The sequence below is a fragment of the Falco cherrug genome, chromosome 7 (assembly GCF_023634085.1).
Source record: "Falco cherrug isolate bFalChe1 chromosome 7, bFalChe1.pri, whole genome shotgun sequence".
NCBI classification, from domain to species: domain Eukaryota; kingdom Metazoa; phylum Chordata; class Aves; order Falconiformes; family Falconidae; genus Falco; species Falco cherrug.
Window position 1 is genome coordinate 2,225,081 of NC_073703.1, and position 6,771 is coordinate 2,231,851.

Here is a 6,771-nt window from a genome sequence, read left to right on the forward strand (position 1 = left end):
CCATCACCTGCAAGGGGACAGCAGCCCCCCCTGCCACTTGTGTGCCCCTCCACAGGACACAGACATCCCAGCCCTTTCCAGCCATGAGGAGTGAGGGAAAGGGCAGCTTCCCACCGTGCAAAGCAGGGGGGCTCAGTCGTGTCACCGCCAATGTCCCCTTTGTGGCCCTGGGTACACTGAGCAGTGCCCCAGGCTGCTCCGAGGGTCCCAGGCAGGGCTGTCCATCCCCGAGGGGACACGCTGTGCAAATGCCCCTGTGCTGCCTTTCCCCGCAGCTCAGGAGGGGCTCAGGGCACATGGGCCACACAGGACATGGCCACACGGCTGTAAACCCCAGGCAGAGATGTCTCCCCACACGCCGGCACGCACTGTGGCACCCCATCAAACACAGGAGGCACCCATGCCCACAGCTTCCCTGAACCCACGTCCCAGCGCTCACGCGCGTGCATTCACCCCATCTATAGGTACACCTATACAGGCATGTCACTGCGCATACAGACTACACATATACATTGCACATACAGAGCTGATGCGCATCCACGCTGACCCGCAGTGCACACATGCCCATTTTAACATGCTCTCATGTACACAAACATTCTATATGTGTCTTATATATACATAAATAGCTCACTTGCCTACAAATGCACAGCACATTTGTGCTCTTGCATGTATATATTTGCACGTGTTCACATACACACATGCTCTGCCACACGTGCACATGCCTGCAGGCGCCGTCATCCCCTTGCTCACATAGATCCTTGCACACACATGTTGGCACAAGCATATGCACCAACAGCCGGGATCCTCCCCTGAGTGGTGACCCACGGAGGGAAGCAAGGGGCATCCTCGTGCGCTCACAGGCGTGTGCGAGCCCTGCCAAGGGCAGGGGCCCGGTGGTGGCTGTGTGGCTGCCCCCCGGGCAGCTCCGGGGAGCCCAGGGCTGAGCGAGGGGCGGTGGCAGGGTGGGGGCCCGTCCCTGGGTGAGGATGTGTTTGGGGTGTGAGGCTGCCTGGCACGCAAGGCGGCAGCTCTTAACGCTGTTCTCATCAGGAGGCACCCTGCCCTGCCAGGGCTTGGCAGCCAGCACAGAGGAGGCTGTTGGGGGGGCAGGGAAAGGGGATGGAGGGGGTGGAAGTGGGGCAGGTGGGTCCTGGGGATCCCTTTGGTGTTCCTGATACGGTTCCAGGACCCTCCCCAGTTCCTCCAGTGCTTTGGGATATGATGTATCAGGAGAGGCTGGTGGGGGGTTCCCCATCAGTGCAAGGCCACAGAGGTCTGAAATGCTGCCTGGGGGGGGTCAGTCTGCACCCCCACCTCCCCAAGCCCATGCAACAGAGCCAGGTAGATCCATGGGGATGGGAGAGGCCATGTGGACCTAGCCTGTGGGACAAGCCCTGTGTTGCCCTGCTCCTGCGAAACCCCAGCCTCCCTCCCCAAAACACTCCCAAGCATCTTCCTCGCTGAAGCCAGGGCCGGTAGGTCTGCAAGGTGCCTGGCAATTATCAGAATGAATATTAGGAGCCAGGGTTTTGTAACTGTTCTTGCCAAACATTAATGAACAGCGTCATTGCTATTAATGAGCCCGATTAGACCAGATGTTGAAAGCCTTTATTAAATATTAGCTCAGCTTTTACCTGGGCCAAATTCCCACTGTAGTTTTCAAAGATGGAATGAAACCTAGGGCCAAACCCCAAAGCCCTGGCTGGTGCCTGCTCATCCCGGCTGCACTTCCCAAAGCCCTGAATTTTGCCCCAACTGGAGCAGCAGCCCTGCTCCCTCCTGCATCTCCTGTGGGTTGGCACACTGTGTTTTTGGAGGGATGAACCGGTCCAGCCTTGCCCAGTACTGCCCCTTTCACCCCTCCTATCTCTCCGGCTCACCTCCTCCCCTCTGCCCTGCCACTCCTCTCCCTCGGAGGAGCTGGGGGAAGCGAGCCAGCCGCCTTCTCACGCAAGCCTGGGCAATCGTTAACCTGAGCCTGGCTCTGCCGCTGGGCCAGAAGGTCCTGCCACCACCAGTCCCAGGGCACAGGGTCACGCCGAACGATTCCCCGGGGATGGAGAGGGCTGTGGCTGTGGATGCCTTGCTGCAAACACACCCCCTCGCTGCTGGAAGCAGCCAGAGCCTGCAGCTCCCACCACCTCCAGGGTGGCCATGGAGGTGACAGACCTTTGTGTGCTGGGAACAGTCTGGTCAGCCCAGAAAAGGTCTCTGGGGGAAATGCTGGTACCCACATCCCACGAGGCAGCAATGCCAAGAGCGTGTCCTCTGTCCTCCCTACAGCAGGGGGTGGGGACCCCCTTCTGCCTCCCTGTCCTGGGCTCTAGGGCAGGCACGTGCACTGGGTAGGAGAAGAAGTCACCATTTTTCCCCCAGAGCCTGTTGGAGCTGAGGAATTTTCTTCCCTTGTTTCTCGGGCTGGCTCCAGCCAGGCTCAGCCCCATTTGTCGGTGGGTAGCTATGCCCCAGGGCTTTCATGCTGTGCCCCCCAAGAGATAAGCACCCGGCCGTGCAACAAGGGGAGCGCATATAAAGCTGTGGCCTTCCAGGTGGTGGGAAAAGAAGGCCCAGGTGGGAGATGAGGATGCCCTGGGCTCCCCAGGGCAGGCGGTCCAGGCACCCTCTGCCTATCTTTCCTGGGAGCCACAGGCAGTACAACCTGCCCTGTCTATTGCAAGGACCTGCAGGTAGGAGACAATGTGTGTGTGTGTTCAAACATGGATATAGGACTGGAAGGTCATATACGGGTCTAAAGGAGGAATTCATGCACCGGGCTCCCCCTCCCTCCCCTGCCCACCCAGCGAGCCATGTGTTCCTGCAGGACAGCCCTGTGGCACCCTCGCTCCCTGCCACCCAGCCACCAGCAGATCCAGCCTCCTGCCTACACACGCTCACAGGGCTGGTGGGCATGGGGCCAGCTTCACCAAGGGGTGGCTGGTCCTTTCCTCCTGCCTCCCTGCGCTGTTCTGAGCTGTGGTTTTCTGTGCCTCAGTGCAAACAGACTGTCTGCCCTGAGCAGGAGCCATGGCTGTGCCAGTGGGCACTGGGGTCTTCTGCAGGGGAAGGGGTGCCATTAAAGGTGCTGGGGGGCTGAGGTCCTCTGTAAGCGATGGGTGTGTCTGGAGACTTTACAGGTTTCCAGCTTTTGCCCTTGAAAACCCCAAAGTGCTGCACAGACAGCTCCATCACCCTGAACTGTTTAAGGACACTTGTTGCCTTTTCTCAGCATCAGGAACATCTGCAGGACTCAAGCTCTTGCTAATCCCGGCTCTTCACCACACTTCTGGTTAACACCTTTAGGGTTCCTACATGCCGGCAGCGATGAAGGCTGTGATGTCGCTGGTGGGAAGCCAAGGCACTGTCTCGGCCACTGAGGTCCTTCTCGCGGCTGCCGTCTTCTGCCTGGTCTTCCTGCTGCTCCAGTCCCTCCAGCAGCACGTGCCCAAGGAGCTGAAGAGCCCCCCAGGACCCCGAGGCTACCCCATCCTCGGCAACGTGCTGGAGCTGAGGAAGGACACGCACCTGGTCCTGACCAGACTGAGCCAGAAGTATGGGGACGTGATGGAGGTGAGGATCGGCACCCGTCCCGTCCTGGTGCTGAGCGGGTTGGACACCATCAAGCAAGCGCTGGTGAAGCAAGGAGAAGACTTCATGGGGCGCCCGGACCTCCACAGCTTCCAATACATTTCGAACGGCCAGAGCCTGGCCTTCAGCCCCGACTCGGGGGAGGTGTGGAAAGCCCGCAGAAAGCTGGCCCAGAACGCCCTGAAGACCTTCTCCATCGCCCCCAGCCCCACGTCCTCCTCCACCTGCCTGCTGGAGGAGCACGTCTCCAAGGAGGCTGACTACCTGGTCACCAAGTTCCTGCAGCTGATGGATGAGGAGAAGAGCTTTGACCTGAACCGGTACCTGGTGGTTTCTGTGGCCAATGTCATCTGTGCCATCTGCTTTGGCAAGCGTTACGAGCACAACGACCAAGAGCTGCTCAGCTTGGTGAACCTCGGCAATGAATTTGGGGATGTGGCTGCTGCTGGCAACCCTGCAGACTTCATCCCCATGCTACGGTATCTTCCCAGCTGCTCCATGAGGTTATTTAAAGATTTCAATGAGTGATTCCTTCATTTCCTGCAGAAAATTGTCCAGGAGCCCTACAAGACCTACAACAAGGTCAGAGCTTGCAGGACCCTCACCTGTACCAGAGGTGCATCCGTGCTCTTTGGTCTATTAGCAAGCTGGTTTTCTTGCAGCCAAGCATCAAAGGGCAGCTACGTTCTTGCCGGTACTGCTGCACTGAGCCGGTCCAGCTGCAGCCTCTCTCACCCGCAGTCTCTCCATGCGCAGGCCAGCACTGCAGCCCTCCTCCTCCTCCTCCTCCATGGCCCTGTGCGACAGGACCACTTTGTTGGTTGGACACCTGATCTGTGCCACAGGTTCCATGCAGGACTGTCTCCTTGTTTTCACAGATTGCAAAAGTGGTAGGGACCAGCAGGGCTGGAAGATGATGATGTTCTCCAGAGCTTGTGTGACCCTGGGCTTCCCCTGCATCAGTAACGCCCATTCCTCTGTGGGTTCTGCTGCCATGACTTGTCTTCTCTTCCTCTCAGAGCATCTGAGACATCACTAACTCCCTCACTGATCAGTGCCTGGGGAAAAAAGTGGTAGCAAATATTGTCGTGCAGATCCCTAAGTAGAAGATCATCAACCTTGTGAACGACTTCTTTGGAGCAGGTATCTTTTCCCACTAGGTCCCTCAGCTACTGCGGATTTTCTCAGGTTCCTCATGTTATAGCTCCATCTGACACATCTTTGTCCAACACCAGGCAGCCAGTTTGGGTCCAAGCAATCGTTCTTCTGCTCATTGGTCTTCTTCGACCTTCCAGAGAAACCTCTTGAGACAGCATGGGACATTAGCCCTGGAAAGAGGCTTCAGGAAAAAGCAAAGGGCACAACTTATAGTCAAGCCTCACAAGCCAGGGTGGCTTTTCCTGGTTCAGGGAGGTGTCTATTGAATGACTGATTTATCTTTGAGTTACTCTGTGGAAACTCCCCCATTCCAGAGAAGTTATACAAACCTGACATAACCGGAGGGTGAATCAGGATGCATGAGAGCAGAATATTTTAGCAAAGTTTTCTCCGACAGGATAGAAACCCAAATCTCACTGTGTGACCCCAACCGGCTCCCTCCTCTCGACCTCCCACAGACCAGACCATCGGCCGGGAGAGGAGACCGAGGCTGTCGGACCGGGGCATGCTGCCCTACACAGAAGCCTTTATCCTGGAGATGTTCAGGCACTCCTCCTTCCTGCCCTTCACCATCCCGCACAGGTACGGGCACAGGGTGCAAAGGAGGGAAGGACAAGGTGGACTTGAGGCATCTTGGGACAGCCACCCCAACAGCAGTGGGCGAGAGGCAGGGAGAGTATTATCGACTTGTAGAGTGATGGCTTCATGGTGGACACGGGGAGCTCACAGCCCTGGTGCAGGCTAACGTAGGAGCTCCCGAAGAGCAATTCTTGCCTTCACTGAAGATGCTCCACCCAGCTCACGGTTGCCCAATCTAGCTCATGGACAATGCAACCACCCCTCATAAAGCCATCTCTCCGGGCCACATCCTTACTTCAGCAGTGTCAGAAGCAAACTAATAGTCCCCTGAGGATGCAGAACCTTTTTGCTTCCGGAACTCTCAGAGACTTTTCTCTCCCCAGCAGGACCAGGGACATAGTGTTGAACAGGTACTATAGCCCAAAGGGCTGTTGTGTGCTTGTGCATCAGTGGGAAGTGAATCATGCTGAGTAAGCACCTTCTGAGGCAGAAAGCCTCCTGCCATGACATACAGGACCCTTCCTGCACAGTTACCTTCCTAGACAGGAGTGGGGTCAACCCACTTTAAAGAGAAAAGGGAGCACGTGAGCTATCTGCTAAATTCAGGGATATTCTTACGGACAGCTCCCACCTTCCAGTGCCCCCCACACCTGTGGCCAGGAGATGCCATCCCAGCATCCAATGCTTGCCCTCCAGGAAGCTTTGGAAGGATCCACTGACCTCCAACCCAGAGCGTTTCCTCAGTGACGAGGGGACCCAAGGGAACAAGGCGGATAAGGAGAAGGTGCTGGTTTTCAGTCTGGGGAAAGGGAAGCGCAGTCACCAGGTGGCAGGTCTTCCCTCTCCTCTCCACCTTGCTCCAGCAGTTGGAGCTCAGTGTCTGTGATGGCAAGAAGGTGGACATGACGTCACTTTATGGACTGCCCCCTGGGAGCACACAAGATGTGACACGTCCAAGCCAAGCAGTGCTTCCCCATGAGGAGCATGGACTGAGCAGTGGGCTCATCTGCTGCCCAGACGTTGCTGGGGGGCAAGGACCTGGGTGTCGTTGCGGCAAAGCTGGGACTGGTACAGTTTTACGGGATGATACAATAAACCGAAGCCACTGAAACTCCTTTTCTATCTTGTTCACTGTGTAGCATTTCTTGCCTTTTTCATTTTCCAGCATTTCTAGTGTTGGATATTCCATCAAATGCTGGATATTCCATCATATCTAGTCTTAGTACCACAAAGCACGTTTATGGGGCATGTGAACTGTCTTTCGCTAGAGGGAAAGGGAAAATACCCCAAACCAGACCGTCTGAGTACCACTGGGCTGTATCCTTTCAGAATCACGCTTCGACAGCTGAAGGACAGCCCACCCATGCCATACTCCTGTGGCCCCCATCCATGTTTAAAATCTTGGATGAACTGATGCCCAAAGCTTGGGTGGAGAGGAGGAGGATGTTA

General features: G+C 56.5%; 1 pseudogene; it reads left to right on the forward strand.

Moving 5' to 3' along the window:
• Positions 1-2,807: 2,807 nt before the first annotated feature.
• On the forward strand, positions 2,808-6,315 carry LOC102049464 (cytochrome P450 1A5-like; annotated as a pseudogene).
• Positions 6,316-6,771: the final 456 nt, after the last annotated feature.